Source organism: Bufo gargarizans, chromosome 2 (assembly GCF_014858855.1).
Source record: "Bufo gargarizans isolate SCDJY-AF-19 chromosome 2, ASM1485885v1, whole genome shotgun sequence".
Lineage (NCBI taxonomy): Eukaryota > Metazoa > Chordata > Amphibia > Anura > Bufonidae > Bufo > Bufo gargarizans.
Window position 1 is genome coordinate 565,877,572 of NC_058081.1, and position 17,840 is coordinate 565,895,411.

The window sequence follows — 17,840 nt, forward strand, 5'->3', positions numbered from 1 at the left end:
CTTCGAGAAATGCTGCATTCTGGTTTTGAGGGCGCTGGCGGAGGAATTTCCACTCACTGAGAAACAGTTGCAGGTGCCAAACCAACAGCGCATGCAAGAAGGGGGCAGTTTGAAGATGTGTTGGTCATTTCGGATAGGAGATCATTCTTGCAGCCAACCCATCGACATCCGGCCTTCGGATCCAGCCTCAGGGAATGCCTAGACGGACAGTTGTCCAACTACATCAGGTTAACGACCGATGTGGACGCTCTGAGAAGCCAGGAACCCCTGGACTACTGTGTGTGCGGGCTTGACCTATGGCCAGAGCTGGCACAATTTGCCATGTAACTGTTGACTTGCCCCTCGCCCAGTGTCCTGTCTGAAAGGACGTTCAGCGCAGCAGGGGGAGATCGTGACTGATAAGGGCACTAACCTAGCTTTCGACAGTGTGGATGACCTCACATTTATAAAAATGAATGAGGTATGGATCTTGAAGGAATTCAACACATAAGACGACCACTTTTAATTGAATTTCCTCATGCCCATCCACAAATATCCGCCTCCACCCAGAAAATAATATTGGTCCCTGTCTTAGATAAAAACCGCCGCATATAAGGCCTTTTCTGTCCGTTGAACGTCGAATGTTTTGGGCCTCGGAGGAATTCAACACCTGTGATGACCATGTGTTTCAACTATTATCATTAGGGTTTTTTTCAAGAGGGGGGATTTTGTTAGCCATGTTTTTAATACAATTTAATATTTTTAGTTCTTTTAAACATATGTATTTGACCTCTATTTATACTGGCCTTCAGCAAAATTGATATCTATTGACCGTCTAATAGACCTCCAGCCACATACATACTTGTTCTTTTATGTACGCTGAATGCATAGTTTTTGGGGCCTGTAATACACTGGCCTGCTGGAAAATTGATATCCAATGACGGTGTAATCTACCTCCAGCCACATACTTACTTGTTCTTTTATGTACGCTGAATGCATAATTTTTTGGGCCTGTAGTACACTGGCTTGCTGGAAAATTGATATCCAATGACCATGTAATGTACCTCCAGCCACATACTTACTTGTTCTTTTATGTACACTGAATGCATATTTTGGTGGGCCTGTAGTTGTAACGGTCACGTCCACACACACACAGGGGGAAGGATAGTGACCACTGCGCTCCACCCTCACCCCTGGCCCTGCCTACTTGCCTCACGAGTCCTGATGACAGGGGACAACTGGACGACAGTCCCTTAATTAGGATATGTGCAGGGAAGACAGACAAGACAAAATACGGAACGTGAACGGACCGGGTCAGAACCAAGAGAGCTACGCAGTACAAAGGGTTAAAGGGTTTCTACCACTTCGGTGTCACATATTTAGCTGTCAGACACTAGCGATCCGCTAGTGTCTGCCCTGCCCAACCATCCTAATATAATTGCTTTTGGGGCAGCCGTTTTGCTAAAAAAAAGAACTTTTATTAATATGCTAATGAGCCTCTAGGTGCTATGGGGGCGTCATTAGCACCTAGAGGCTCCGTCTACCTTCAGAAACTGCCGCCACCCAGCGCGTCCCTCCAGCCCGCCCATCTCCTCCTGAATGCGATCCTCCTTGTGAGCGCCTGTATTCGGCGCATGCGCAGTGAATGTCTGACAGCTTCCCTGCTCAGACATCTCCACTGCGCCTGTTCCTCGGAGCACTATGGCGTCATCGCGCAGGTGCAGTGGAGATGTCTGAGCAAGGAAGCGGTCAGACATTCACTGCGCATGCGCAGAATACATACGCATGCCTGTAGTACACTGGCCTTCTGGAAAATTGATAATCAATGACTGTGTAATCTACCTCCAACCACATACTTACTTGTTCTTTTATGTACGCTGAATGCATAATTGCATGGGCAGAACTGCTGACACTTCCTGTTTTAGAACTGTTATTAAGATGCTGTCATGGCATTATATGGCAACCCTGCCTTGCCTTAACACCTGGATTTGTATCGCATTCTGAATGTCAGTGCTCAGGGTCCACTAATATTATACCAATCGGATTGCACAACGGCTTCAAGGACTGAAACAGAGGAACTTTAGTATACTTTTCATCCATTATCCCTTTTATTTTAATACTGAATTACTATTACCTTGAATTATTATTATGTAGAATAGTCATTTTTCTGTAAATGTATATATGCACTGTTTTTCCTTTCACCTTTTATTAAAAGATTGAAAAATCTTATTTGCTAAGTCTTCTGTGTTCTAAGCAAAGCAATGTGTGCCGTTAAAACATGTGGTGGCAGTATACTGAATTGTATGTATAAAGGGTTAACCAGAAGTTAAACACCCCTTGTCACGTGCGGGATCCGTCTGCGTACAGGTACGTTCATGACATACTCCACTGCAGCTCGTGCTTTGCACTAAGATGCCTGATCATGCAGGTTGTGCTCAGGTTTAGAACGTTTATGCCTCGCTTCAGGCTCTGATTGCACAGCGTGCAAACCACTCATGTCTTGTCGTCAGCACATTGTCTAAAGAACTGCCACACCAGGGAACTTCTTGGAGCTGGCTTTGGTGTGCTCGGTCCTTTGGTGTAGTGGGGAGTAGCAGGCGTACTGTCTAGGGGAGGGCCGCTCCGCTTTTGCACCCTGCTCGTTCTTTTGCTGTGCTGGTGGCTCTGTGCGACCACCGCCTCTTCCTCCAAACTACACAGGTCACTCGCATGACCTTGATTTCATGTGGGGTCGAGGACCTCTCTGTCCTCCACATCATCTTCCACCCAGTCTTCACCCCTGCCCTCCTTGCCGGTCTGCACACTGCAGAAAGCCACAGTAGTTGGCACCTATGTTTCATCATCATCCGAGACGTGCTACGGTGGTCCTCCCATGTACTCATCGCGAAACATAAGTGGTTGGCCATCTCTTCCACTTCTGGGACAGGGCTATGTGGATGACCCTGGGAAACCCTGCTAGCAGAGTCATCAAAAAGCAGAAGAGACTGTTGCATGACTTGGGGCTCAGACTGCTTGGCTGATTTGCAGGTGGGTGAGGTGAAAGACTAATCGCCATGGGCTGCAGGTGCCAACTCTGATCTTTCAGCAGGGGACTGGGTGGGAGACAATGTGAATGAACTGGAGGCACTGTCAGCCACCCAATCTAATAGCGCCTGTACTTGTTCTGGCCTCACCATTCATAGAGTGGCATTTGGGCCTACTAAATAACGCTGAAGGCTCTGTCGCCTACTCGCACATGAGGAAGCTGGTTCATTTGGGCATGTAGCTGGCACAGATCGACCTCTCCCTGCAACAGGAGCACCAACAACACCAGCAGCACCACGACCAGGGCCACGTCCCTTATTTGACGCTCTCCTCATTTTTGCGGTCACCCACCGAAGTAACAGACGTTTTTACTAAATTTAGTTCCTGTCAGCAATGCAGAGCAGGGGTTTTCAACTGCAAAAATGGGTTAATGTCACCCACCAATGGAACAGACGGATTTTAGAAATTTAAGTCCCTGTCACTTATGCAGAGCAGGGGTTTTTAAACGGCAAAAATGGGTTAATGTAACCAATGTAACAGATTCATTTTTTTAAATTATTTCCCTGTCTGCTATGTACAGCAGGGGTATAAAACAGCCAACAATGCAAATATGTCAACACCTGAACTCACAGACGGATTAACTATATTATTGTCCCTGGCACATATGCAGGTGCAGGTGTACTTCACACAAAAATTGGTTTGTCGTCTACCTAACTAACAGACGGATTAAGTATTAAATTATTAATATTTATTTTAGATGTTGCAATGCGCCCACCAACAAATTTCTGTAGGAAGGTCAACCACAGAATGAACAGAATTATCTTTCTGTGTCCGGGGTTTAAAAATTATGTATTGCACATGTTCCCTCGCTGTGTTGGTGCAGGAACCAACCCTCCGAGCCACTTGTGAATGTCACCCCACAATCCTACAGATAGATTTACTGTATTTATTTGCCTGCCTGTCAGATATGCAGCGCAGGCCGCAAAGGTACTTTATGGGCCAAAAAAAAATTTTTTTTTCATCCACAATGTCCAAGTTGTATTCACTGATTATATTTCACTATAAGATTTGCAGTGCAGGCCGCAAAGGTACTTTATGGGAAAAAAAAGAAAAGATTTTTTCACCCACAGTGAAACAGATAAAACAGATGGATTTGCTGATTTTATTTCAAAGGTACTTTATGGCCAAAAAAATGACAATGTAACAGCAGTATTTAACAGTTTTAATTGACTGTCAGAAATGCAGCGCAGGCCACAAATGTAATATCTAGCACAAAAAGTGAGTTTTTTTCAAACGACAATGTAACAGCAGTATTTAACTGTATTATTGGACTGTCAGAAATGCAGCACAGGCTGCAAATGTACAATCTAGCACAAAAAGGTTTTTTTTTCTAAGAAAAATATAACTGCAGTATTTAACGGTTGTATTGGGCTGTCAGAAATGCAGTGCAGGCCGCAAATGTACTATCTAGCACAGAAAGGGTGTTTATTTCAAACAAAAATATAACAGCAGTATTTAACAGTTGTATTAGACTGTCAGAAATGCAGCACAGGCCGCAAAAGTACTTTCTGGCCAAAAAAATATGATTTTTTTCACCCACAGTGAATTAGATGTATTTACTGATTATATTTCACTATCAGATTTGCAGTGCAGGCCGCAAAGGTACTTTATGGAAAAAAAGATATGATTTTTTTCACCCACAAACGAAAGAGAAGGATTTAACCAATTTTCTTTAACTATCACAAATGCAGTGCAGGGCGCAAATGTACTTTTTAGCAAAAAGCTTTGTATTTGTCCCCCCAGAATCTAACAGATGGATTTACTGAATTGATTTCACTCACATATACAGCACAGGGGTACTTTACAGAAATTTTTTGAATATGTAACCTCCTGGGTCCCGGAACTCAGACGGATTACCTATATTATTTTCCCTTCCCCTGGCACATATGCAGTGCGGGCGCACTTAAAACATAGGTATATGTTGCCCACTGAACTAAAAGAACAGGATTAAATTATTGTCCCTGGCACATATGCAGTGCTTGTGCACTGAACTTGCACAAAATGGCCGCTGACGCCCATCCTAACTAACAGATGGATTAAACTTTTTTTTCTGTGTCACTGGGCTCAGGGCAGGGTACAAAAATTTTGCACTGCACCCACAAAAAAAAATCGCTGTAGATCGCAGAGTTAACAACAAGTTCTGATATCAGATAGATTCTTTCCTATTCTCTCCCTCACAGCTGCAGCATCCTATCCCTACACTATTAAGAGTTAAGTGACGTGCAGCGCTACGTGACTCCAACTTATATAGAGCCTTGGTTACATGCTGCACTGGCCAATCACAGCCATGCCATTAGTAGGCATACGAGTTAAACGCATGTTGATTGGCAGCCTTTCAAAAAGCACCATTAAATCGCTGAACACCGAACTCGAACCCAAACTTATACTGAAATGTTCAGGTTCGGATCCGGGGTCAAAAAATCCTAAAGTTCGGTATGAACCCGAACTTTACAGTTCGGGTTCGCTCAACCCTACCAGAGACCTCACCGAAAGAATTAACCAATCAGATAATTCCTCGGAGAGTTGTTTCTGTATAATCTATAAAGAATAAAACATCATTCGCATATAGGGAGATGTGATCCTCTGCTCCTAATATTCCAAACACCTTGATTTGATCATTCTGTCTAACGGCCAGAGACAGAGGCTCAATATAGATGTCAAATAGTAATGGGAATGGTGGACATCCCTGCTGAGTGTCCCTGTTCAAGTCGAAGCTAGAAGTCAAACTCCCATTAACACTCAGCCTCGCCGTAGGAGATCTATACAGTAATTTAATCATATTAATAAATCTGTCTCCAAAACCCATCCTGGCAAAGACTTTTCAGAGGAATCTCCACTCCACCCTGTCAAAAGCCTTAGAGGCATCCAGTGACAGGATGGAGCGAGAAGCCCCACCAGGACACTGGATGTTAGTGAAGAGTCAATGAAGATTATAATGAGTACCCCTATTTGGGATAAAGCCATTCTGATCTGGATGGATAATAGAACGGATGACCCAGGAAAGCCTTGTAGCCAGCATCCTTCATAAAAGCTTCACATTAGTATTTAATAATGATATAGGTTTATAAGATCCCAAATCTACAGGGTCCTTGCCTTTTTTTGGGAATTAATAATATTATAGCTTCCATCATTGACCCCAGCAAGTTCCCATCCACCAGCGATTCAGCGAAAACCATCAGAAGCCTAGGAAGTATAGCGTCCTTATATTTATGGTAAAATTCGTATGGGAATCCGTCTGATCCAGGGGAGGGATTACCAGAACATGCTTTAATTGCCTCTTCAAGTTCCTGAATGGAAAAATCCAACTCAAGTGCTTCCTTTTGGGCACCAGTAATAACTGGAAGGACAATAGCATCCAGATAGGAATCCTTCATTTCCTCCGTGATCTTACTATCTGCTTTATATACATCTGAAAATTAATCCAAAAAGGTTCACTCTATAGAGTTCTGTCCACTAACTATTTTACCATTAGTACATTGAATATTTTCTATACATTTTTTTTTATCTTGACTAGAAATAACTCTAGATAACAATTTCCCAGGTCGCCTGGACGCTACAAAAAATTTTTGGCCCTTAAAGAATAGACTCTGTTGAGCCTTCTCCAAAAAAAGTCTGAGTAGGATTGAGTCGTCTTCTGCATAGTCCTCTTATTTTCTTCTGTCCTATTTATATACAGTAAAAGAATTGTGTAGACGAAGCCGCTAGATCTTTTACGTTTTTCTCATTTATACCATAGCCCTTCCTCAGGTTTTCAATATTACTAACTAAAATTCCCCTCATAAATGCCTTAAACATGTCCCATACTACCTGAATTTTAGTTAAATTATACCGTATTTTTAGATTATACCGGTTTTAGAGGAGGAAAATAAGAAAAAAAATATTTTGAACCAAAAGGTGCGCTTTTGAACTAATTGTGGTCTGTGGGTGACGCACTGTTATGGAGGATCTGTGGATGACACACTGTTATGGGGGATCTGTTGTTATGGGGGATCTGTGGGTGACGCACTGTTATGGGGGATCTGTGGGTGACGCACTGTTATGGGGGATCTGTGAGTGACGCACTGTTATGGGGGATCTGTGAGTGACGCACTGTTATGGGGGATCTGTGGGTGACGCACTGTTATGGGGGATCTGTGGGTGACGCACTGTTATGGGGGATCTGTGGGTGACGCACTGTTATGGGGGATCTGTGAGTGACGCACTGTTATGGGGGATCTGTGAGTGACGCACTGTTATGGGGGATCTGTGAGTGACGCACTGTTATGGGGGATCTGTGAGTGACGCACTGTTATGGGGGATCTGTGAGTGACGCACTGTTATGGGGGATCTGTGAGTGACGCACTGTTATGGGGGATCTGTGGGTGACGCACTGTTATGGGGGATCTGTGGGTGACGCACTGTTATGGGGGATCTGTGGGTGACGCACTGTTATGGGGGATCTGTGGGTGACACTTATGGGGGATCCTCTCTGGGTGGCACTGTTATGAGGATCTGTGTATGACAGTTATGGGGGGGATCTGTGCATGACACATATATAGCATCTTATGCTATGTGTCATCCACAGATCCCCTCCATAAGTGTGGGGGTCGCATCTGCTTTTATAATGGGGGTCGCATCTGCTTTTATAATGACAGCGGGGCCCGTGCAGTGACTGTATTCTACTACACGGGCCCCGCTTACTGTATAATCATATCCCTAATAGTTAATTATTGTATGCATGTAATCGCATAATGAGCGATAATGAGCGCTGTGTATCACCGTACTTACAATTAGAAGCGCTCGCCGTTCGGGGCAGAGAGAAGGGAGGAGGCAGGCCGGGAGGACGGGCGCTGGCAACGTGAGTCATCCGTCATGCGCCCACGCCGCCTGCTTCATTCATAAAGTGGGCGGCGCAGGCGCGTGACGTATGACTCACGTTGCCAGCGCCCGTCCTCCCGGCCTGCCTCCTCCCTCCTCTCTGCTCCGAACGGCGAGTGCTTCTAATTGTAAGTACGGTGATACACAGCGCTCATTATCGCTCATTATGCGATTACATGCATACAACAATTAACTATTAGGGATATGATTATACAGTAAGCGGGGCCCGTGTAGTAGAATACAGTCACTGCATGGGCCCCGCTGTCATTATAAATGCAGATGCCGCCCCCCCAGCCCCTCCTCCCTCACAGCTGATACACCCGCCGCACGGCATCGCGGCGGGTGTATCATTGAAAACTGGGCAAAATCAGCTACATTCTCCATATAAGACGCACTGCTATTTTCCCCCCACTTTTGGGGGGGGGGGGAGTGCGTCTTATACGGCGAAAAATACGGTAGTTAGTATCCCAGAAACGATCAATCTCATGTTGTATTATTTCATGACTCTTCATTACTGATAACCAATAGGCAGTGGCGACTCTAGGAACAATATATAGGGGGGCACAAAGATACCACAGTCAAAAATGGGGGGCACTAATAATTTTCACCACTTAATTATACTACTGAAAAAAACTAAATAAGTATATATAAATAAGATTACAAAATACGAGAGTATCGCGGTATGCAGGGATACATTTATAATAAAACAATTTACTTATAAAAGAAGCTATTCAGTCGTCTGCTGTGCGGTCCTCTGTATGCTTCCGCGGATTCTTACCCCTCCTTTCTGTCTTTTCTCAGTGCGCAGGCGCACTGTTATGGGGGATCTGTGGATGACACTGTTATGGGGGCATCTGTGGATGACACTGTTATGGGGCATCTGTTGATGACAGTGTTATGGGGGATCTGTGGATTACACTGTTATTATGCCTCTCATTAGCCCCCACTATGCCTCTCATTAGCCCCCATTACGCCTCTCATCACCCCCATATCAGCCCCCATGCCTCTCATTAGCCCCATATCACTCCTTATGCCTCATTAGCCCCATATCAGCCCTTATGCCTCATTAGCCCCATTATAAGCCCTTATGCCTCATTAATCCCCATTATGCCTCTCATTGGCCCCCATTATCAGCCCTTATGCTTCATTAACCCCCATTATCAGCCATTATGCCTTATTAGCCCCCACATGCCTCATTAGCTCCCATATGCCTCATTAGCCCCCATTATGCCTCTCATTAGCCCCCATATCAGCCCTTATGCCTAATTAATCCCCATTATCAGCCCTTATGCCTCATTAGCCCACATTATCAGCCATTATGCCTCATATACCTCATTAGCTCCAATATGCCTCATTAGCCCCCATTATGCCTCTCATTAGCCCCCATATCAGCCCTTATGCCTAATTAACCCCCATTATTAGCCCTTATGTCTCATTAGCCCCCATATGCCTCATTAGCCCTATATGCCTCATTAGCCCACATTATGCCTCTCATTAGCCCCATTATGCCTCTCATTAGCCCCATATGCCTCATTAGCCCCATATGCCTCATTAGCCCCCATTATGCCTTTCATTAGCTGCCATTATGCCCCAGCAGCCTAATTTTTTATTTAAAAAAAAAACACTTACCTCTCCTGCTTCTGGACACCGCCGCTCCTTGCCGCCCTTGATTTTCTTCCTCCTCCGTCGGCTGTGCTCTGAACTGGCGCGCACAGCGTGAGGTCACAGTGTGCCCTCACGCTGTGCACAGCCGACAGCAGCAGAGGACCAGAAAGCAGTAAGTACAGAGCGTTCACCGCTTCCTGGTCCTTTGGTACTAATGAGCGCTTCCAAAATTGAAGCGCTCATTAGTATTCGCCGACCATTGAGGCTCAAGAGGCAGCGCAGCTGCCTTGGGGAATCAGCGGGGGGGGGGGGGGCAAGGAATAGCCTAGGGGGTTAGCAACGCCACTGCCAATAGGGGTTTAATCTAAATGGGGGTCTCCCTGTATTCCTATCATAAACCAGGCAGAGTTCAAGTGACAAAGTTAGACGGTCCGAGAAAGACCTTATCTCATATTTCATCCATTTTACATAGCTCATATATTTTTTATTCATTAGAGTGAAGCTCTTCTCCCATGGCCTAGGCGTCCTCAAATATCCTTAAACCCAGCCTCGGAACAGAAATGTTCTAGGGGAGACCCTCGAGCAGGAATATCACTGTCCACCCCCACAGAAACCATATATACAGCGGGATTAATAACACAATTGAAGTCTCCAATAATTAATGAGGGGCATTCAGGCCATTTATCCATAAATGATAGCAGAGAGTTAAGAACAAAAAAAAGCAGACTGGAGGTGGAATATAAACAAAAGCTAGAATGCATAACTTCCCTGCAAGCTTGTAATATAGGAAGACATATCTCCTCTGCCTGTCAACGGAGGATGCCTCGCAAACAAAATCAATCGTTCTTTGGATAAAACTGCCACTCCTCTAGAATAACTAGAAAAAGTGGAATGATACGTATGCGCAGCCCATCCCCGATGAAACGCCGGGAGGTCTCCTCAGTAAGGTGTGTCTCTACCAAACAATTGCTGGCAAGTGTCTCTGCACCTAATCAAAAACTGCTTGTCTCTTTCGTCTATCCCCCAACCCCTGAAAATTCCAGGTAAAAATTCTAAATGACATTAAATCAAAAACAATAAAAAAAAAAAAGAACTTTCTTCCTTCCCTACATCCTACAAGACGCATCACAGCCCACCCCTAACCCCTCAATCCAATTGATCCGCCACATGCTGCAACAGATCTCTCACCTATGACCATCCCTCCCCCTCTCCCCGCTGCTCCACCCCCTCACCGCTAATAAATCAAGAGAAGGTAAAATATAGAACCTTAATCAATCAATTATTAATCCCACTAATCAAAAACAAAAAAAGTTTTTCTTTCCTTTTTTCTTCTCCCTCTTTTCTTTCCTTAAGCATTAATCAGATATTATTTTGATCGAGCCAGTCCAAAGCCTTATCCGACGTATCGAAAAAGAGAGTCGTATCTTTAAAAATAATCCGAAGTTTAGCTGGTTAGACCAGTGAGTACTTAATATCCTTTTCTCGTAAGTGCTTTTTAACCGCAATAAATGTCTTTAGAAACTGCAAATGTCTTTAGAAAAGTCCATTAAAAAAAAACCTGTCTATTTCCGTCATATAGAACAGGAGGGCACTCTCTTGCCCTTCTTAATACCATATCTCTGTCACTCTTAACAGCATCTTAACAAGCAATTTCCGTGGCTGTCTCCCAGGAATTAATTTGCCTCCTGGGACCCGGTGCGCCCTTTCTACTAGAAACAGTAGAGAAAAATGCTCTTTCCCCAAATTCTCTAGGATCATCATTTGTATGAGTTGAATAGGATTCTTATCCTCAGCCCCCTCGGGTAACCCCAAAATTCTCACATTACATCTTCTTGATCTATCCTCCAGATCCACCACTTTTTTTTTAGGGTAACCAACTTTAAAGTGGAGATCTCAGTTTTTGTTTTTTTGAATTCATTCTGGATTGCTACCATGGAAATCTCTACAATATTTACTCTCGGATCCTGGATACATCCTCTCTAATTAGGACCACATCAGTCTGAATTGATCCGAGATGGGTTGCAATGTCCTGTATTAGATACCTATTCTGCTTTACTGCCAATAGTATTTCATTTAGAGGGAAAGAGTTAGCATTAGATATTTCTCCTCCCTCCACTCTCTCCTCTGACCCCTGGGACTGACCAAGATCTTTTTGAGTTTCCTCATCCATGACCTCAAAATTATCAGCTCTTTTCGAGCTAATGTCCTGCGGCCCCTTTTGTCCTCGCAGTAACCCTTGGAGACTTCAAAATCTGATCTATTTTTCCTTCAAAGGATTTGGTGACCGTTTTTTGTCCAGTAAAGTCTGCTGAACGCCTGTGCACCTTTGGGGCCAATATTTTTTTTCCTTTTTCTTTTCTTCTTTTTCCCCTCCTCCCATCTTCTCCTTTTTATCCGACACAAATTAACACAGTTAAATTGCTATAAATCGTTTCAAGTTTCCTGGATTTTGAAGTGTTAGATGTTAGATACACCTCCTGCCCCCAAAAAAGTCGCCACCCAAAAAAAAAAATTCTCAATGGGGTAAAGGTCTGGACTCTGTGATGGCCAATCCATGTGTGAAAATGATGTCTCATGCTCCCTGAACCACTCTTTCACAATTTGAGCCCGATGAATCCTGGCATTGTCATCTTGGAATATGCCCGTGCCATTAGGGAAGAACAAATCCATTGATGGAATAACCTGGTCATTCAGTATGTTCAGGTAGTCAGCTGACTTAATTCTTGGAGCACATACTGTTGCTGAACCTAGACCTGACCAACTGCAGCAACGCCAGATCATAGCACTGCCCCCACAGGCTTGTACAGTAGGCACTAGGCATGATGGGTGCATCACTTCATCTGCCTCTCTTTTTACCCTGATGCACCCATCACTCTGGGACAGGGTGAATCTGGACTCATCAGACCACATGACCTTCTTCCATTGCTCAAGAGTTCAATCTTTATGCTCCCTAGCAAATTGAAGCCTTTTTTTCTGGTTTGCCTAACTGATTAGTGGTTTTCTTATGGCTACACAGCTGTTCAGTCCCAATCCCTTGAGTTCCCTTCGTATTGTGCATGTGGAAATGCTCTTACTTTCACTATTAAACATAGCCCTGAGTTCTACTGTTGTTTTTCTTCGATTTGATTTCGCCAAACGTTTAAGTGATCGCCAATCACAATCATTCATTTTTTTTTCGGCCACATTTCTTCCTCGAATACAATGGTTCCCCACTATCCTTCCAGTTTTTAATAATGCGTTGGACAGTTCTTAACCCAATTTTAGTCGTTTCTGCAATCTCCTTAGATGTTTTCTGTGCTTGATGCATGCCAATGATTTGACCCTTCTCAAACAGACTAAAATCTTTTCAACAACCACAAAATGTGTCTTTCGACATGGTTGTTTAAAAAATGAGAAGCAACTCATTGCACCAGTTGGGGTTAAATAACTTGTTGGCAGATGAAAGATAATCGCCCATGCAGTAATTATCCAATATGAGGCTCATACCTATTTGCCTACTTAAATCCAGGTGTCAACTTTTGTTTTGGGCAGGCAGTGTATAAATTCCATGTAAATTGGTTAGTTGGTTTAAGACTTACACTCCATATGGAAAACACAATCAGATTGTCATGGAAAACACAATCAGATTGTCCAAAAACTCCCTTATAATCTACAAGAGAAGTGGATCACGCGTGGTTACCATTATAAATGGTTTCATAATGTACCATTTCCCCCCTTCATGGTGTTTGTAGACTTTGTCGCTGAACAGGCAAGGATTAGGAATTATCCCAGTTTTGACTTTACATTATCATGTCCCACTACCCCTGGTGTCCAGTCTCATAAAACACTAGTGGCATTCCACAAAACTAACCTTGCCTCCACAGGTTCTTCTAACAGGCTGTTTACGTCTTCTCAAGTAGAGAACAAACACAAAGATCTTAAAAAATGTCCCCTGCACAAGAAACCACATTCTCTATTAAAAGGCAGAGCCTTCAGGGAGAAGTCTTTTGAGGAACGCAAAGAATTCCTCAAAGAAAACAACTTCTGCTTCAGGTGCTGCACTATAACATCGAATTTTGACAGGAACTGTAAGGTGAGTGTGACATGCACAGAATGCTGTAGCACAAAACACAACACAGCTTTACACCCTGGACATCCTTCTCAGGGATCATCCCAAGCAGAGGAGCATGACGGAAAGCAGATAGACACCGAAATAGATACCCAAGTAGTCACTTCTCACTGTACAGAGATCTGTAAAGGACTAGCAGGGGGGGAAGTCCTGCTAAAAAATCTGCCTTGTCAGAGTGTATCCAGTCGGTCACCGAGATAAGGCAATCAAGGTATATGCAATCTTAGTTGATCAAAGCAACCGGTCTTTACCTAAATCCACCTTCTTCAACACCTTCAACATTCAGGGCTGGTTCTAGGTGAAATGGGGCCCTGGGGTGAAAAACAATAAGGGCCCCCCCCCCCCACATGACACTTGCTGACTTTAGCGTCCCCCCTTTACTACAGAAATACAGCACCCCATACCTCTTATATCCAGTGATATCTCCTTTGATGTAGATGTTCTCTTATCCTTTCAGACCTTCAGACCAGACCACCATTTTATCGCCATTTTCCGTCTCTTTAGTTTGATAACAAAAAAAAATCTTAGTTTACTACTTTTCCATCATCCTGTCCTTCTGGACAAATCATCCTACTACCCCCAATACTGTGCCACTGTGCTCCCCAATAATGTACTGCAGAAACAGATAATACTAGTACCACACAGAGCCCCCCATATAAAATACCTCTTCTTTGTGGCCTCAGTAGAAGCCCCCATAGTGCCCCATAATAATGTGCCAGTATCAAGTGCCTCTCTTCCACCCCCCATGTGCCAGTAACAAGTGCCTCTCTTCCACTCCCATGTGCCAGTAACAAGTGCCTCTCCCACCCCATGTGCCAGTAACAATTGCCTCTCAATGCCCATGTGCCAGTAACAAGTGCCAAACCCCCACATGTGCCAGTAACAAGTGCCAACCCCCCATGTGCCAGTAACAAGTGCCAAACCCCCCCATGTGCCAGTATCAAGTGCCAACCCCCCCATGTGCCAGTATCAAGTGTCAAACCTTCCCCCATGTGCCAATATCAAGTGTCAACCCCCCATGTGCCATTATCAAGTGCCTCTCCCACCCCATGTGCCAGTAACAATTGCCTCTCAATGCACATGTGCTAGTATCAAGTGCCAACCCCCCCATGTGCCAGTCTCAAGTGCCAACCCCCCATATGCCAGTATCAAGTGCCAAACCCCCCCTCCACCCCCATGTGCCAGTATCAAGTGCCTACCACTCCCCCCATGTGGCAGTAATATATAGTCCGGAATTACAAAAAAAAAAAAAAGACTTATACTTACCTCCATCACACAACGATGCGATGCAGGCCTCTTCTGGCCTGTGTCCCACGCTGTACAGCTCAGGCGGCGCGATGATGCCATTGCGCCGCCTGCACCGTCCTCTGATAGGCTGCGGGCCTTGTGACGGCAGCCTATCAGAGAAACAGGGAAGGGAGACACCTCTCCCTCCCCTGCCCCACAGCACAGCCATCTGATCGCTGTCCTGAGGATGGCGATACAGATGACTATGGAGATGAACGCTTCCACAATGGAAGCATTCATCTCCCTGTGATCTGCCGTTAGTTGTGGGCCGGCCCCAGTATAGGGTGGTGGGCTTGGGGGCCCTTAAGGACTCATGGGCCCAGGGGAAATTGCCCCCCTTGCCTATATGGAAGCGCCGGCCCTGTCAATATCGTAGGGCCCGGCTCTCCTTACTCCTTAAGGTCATGTGCAGGTACCATTGAGATAGCGGAGAGGAAAGCAACTGGGTACAAGGTAGAGTCCATAGATGGTCTGACCTGCTTGTCACTGCCAACCATACTGGAGTGCAATCACATAACTGACAACCATTCTAAGATACCAACACCAAAGGTAGCAGCATTCCACCCCCACCTGAGGATTATAGCTCACCTGATACCGGAACTCGACCCAGAAGCCCCGATAGTCTCACTCCTTGGAAGAGACATACTACGAGTTCATAAGGCTAGAGGGCAGATTAACGATCCCCAAAACGCTCCATAAACCCAGAGACTTGACCTAGGATGGGTCATCATAAGAGACGTCTGTCTAGGAGGAGCACACAAGCCGACCTCAGTCAACAGCACACTTGAGAATGGACGTCCTTCCTTATTCCAGCCATGTCACAGCAGTTTCCTGAAATAAATTGGCACAAATCGCTCCTGTGCCTTGTCCTTTCACAAATCCCTCCTGCAAAGACCACGCCTGTGGCGGTGAGCAAGATCATTTAGGGTGCACAGTCTTCTACAGGACAAGAGAAGACAACAGGGTTGCAATGTCCATAGAAGACAGGCTGTTCTTGGATACCATGGATCAAGGGATAGTAAAAGACAAGTCAAAAAGCTGGATTGCACCTTTACCGTTTAAACCCCGGAGACAGCACTTACCTAACAACAAAGAACTTGTCTACAGTCGACTCATTTCCCTTTAGCACAAACTTTAGAGGACACCAGAGACAAAAGAACATTTCTTTACCTTCATGGAAAGGATATTCCAGAACAACCATGCAGAAATGGCACCCCCACTCCAAGACTCTGAGGAGTGTTGGTACCAAAAAAAACAAGGCAGATACGAGTAGTATTCGACTCAAGCGCCAGGTGCGAAGGCGTCTCACTAAACAATGTCTTACTGTCTGGTCCAGACCTCAACAACATTCTTCTAGAGGTACTTCTCTGCTTCCGCAGAAATTCCGCAGCATTTATGGCCGACATACAACGGATGTTACACTGCTTCCTCGTAAAGGAAGAACACAGAAACTACTTGAGGTTCTTCTGGTACCGCGACAACGACCCCAATTAAGACATTCTAGAGTACCGAATGAGAGTGTACATCTTCGGAAACAGTCCTTCCCCTGCAGTCGGTATCTACTGGTCTCAGACATTCAGCCCGAGAGGGTTAAGCAACTGCTTGAAATCCACACTCATGAACGAGACCTCAGTCAATCTGCTGAAAGGGGCTCAAGAGTTGCTCGGTCTATCTAACCTGAAGTTGCGCAAAATCGCCTCCAACAACCGTGAGTTAACGGAGGCCTTCTCACCCAAGACAATTCAAGTGATTTAAAGGACTTTGATCTTAGTACCGACTCCCTTCCCATGCAGCAGAGCCTCGGTTTGCTCTGGGATTTAAAGACATACACATTCACCTTTCAAATCAGCAGGGAAGGAAATCCCTTCACACATAGAGGAGTCCTGCCCAATATAAACAGCTTATATGATCCTCTGGGATTCGTAGTGTCTGTTACTATCCAAGGCAAAATTATGCTAAGGGCCTTCATCACAGAGACATCTGATTGGGATGATCCACTTCCCATGGAGAAAAAGGACCCGTGGACAGGTTGGAAGAAGTCTCTCAAAGCTTTGACCAGCCTTCACTTGGCATGACCCTATGCTTCCGTGCCATCTACTGCAGTCAAGATGCAAAGACTATATATCTTTTGGGACGCTTCAGTCAAGGCGATTGCAGCCGTAGCATACTTAAAGACCATTGATGTCAAAGAACAATTTCATATAGGGTTTGTCATAAGCCGGACTAAACTGGCGCCACTAAACGAGCACACGATACCCAGATTGGAACTCTGCACTGCTGTGCTTGCAGTGGAGTTGGCTGAACTTATAAAATCAGGAATGAACCTGTAAATAGAAGAAGTCGAGTTTTATATGGACAGCAAGGTAGTCCTAGGATATATTTGCAACGAAACCAGAGGCTTTTACGTCTACGTCTGAAATTGGGGTCTAAAGATCAGGAGATCCACTTGTCCTAAACAGTGGCACTACATGCCTACACAGCATAATCCTGCGGATCACGCAACTAGATACATTGCACTAAGCCACCTTAAGGACACAACATGGTTTAGTTAGGGGTGAGACTAGCTTACCCTCTGCCAAGGGAGGGTGTGCAGCAGGAGCCTGTTTCTGTTGGACGAGGCCTGTCTAGGCCAGCTAGTGCACCTTTGGCTCGGCTGGATCTGGAGGCCATAGATTGGAGCCTCAAGAGCTAGGAGAGGGAGACTCCCTGGTGCAACAGTATTCAGAGACCAAGACAAAGCCTGTAAATCGTGTTGGAAGAAAGTTTATTCAAGTAAAGCTGTTGTTAACTTAATCACAATTTCTGGACTCAATTTATTCTTCATCCCCCCTCATCAACAACCCCCCTTTTCATTGCTTCGGAGCCAACGCCTGGGGTCCAGCGTATCCAGGTAGGAGCACTGTCACAAGTGCTACACCAT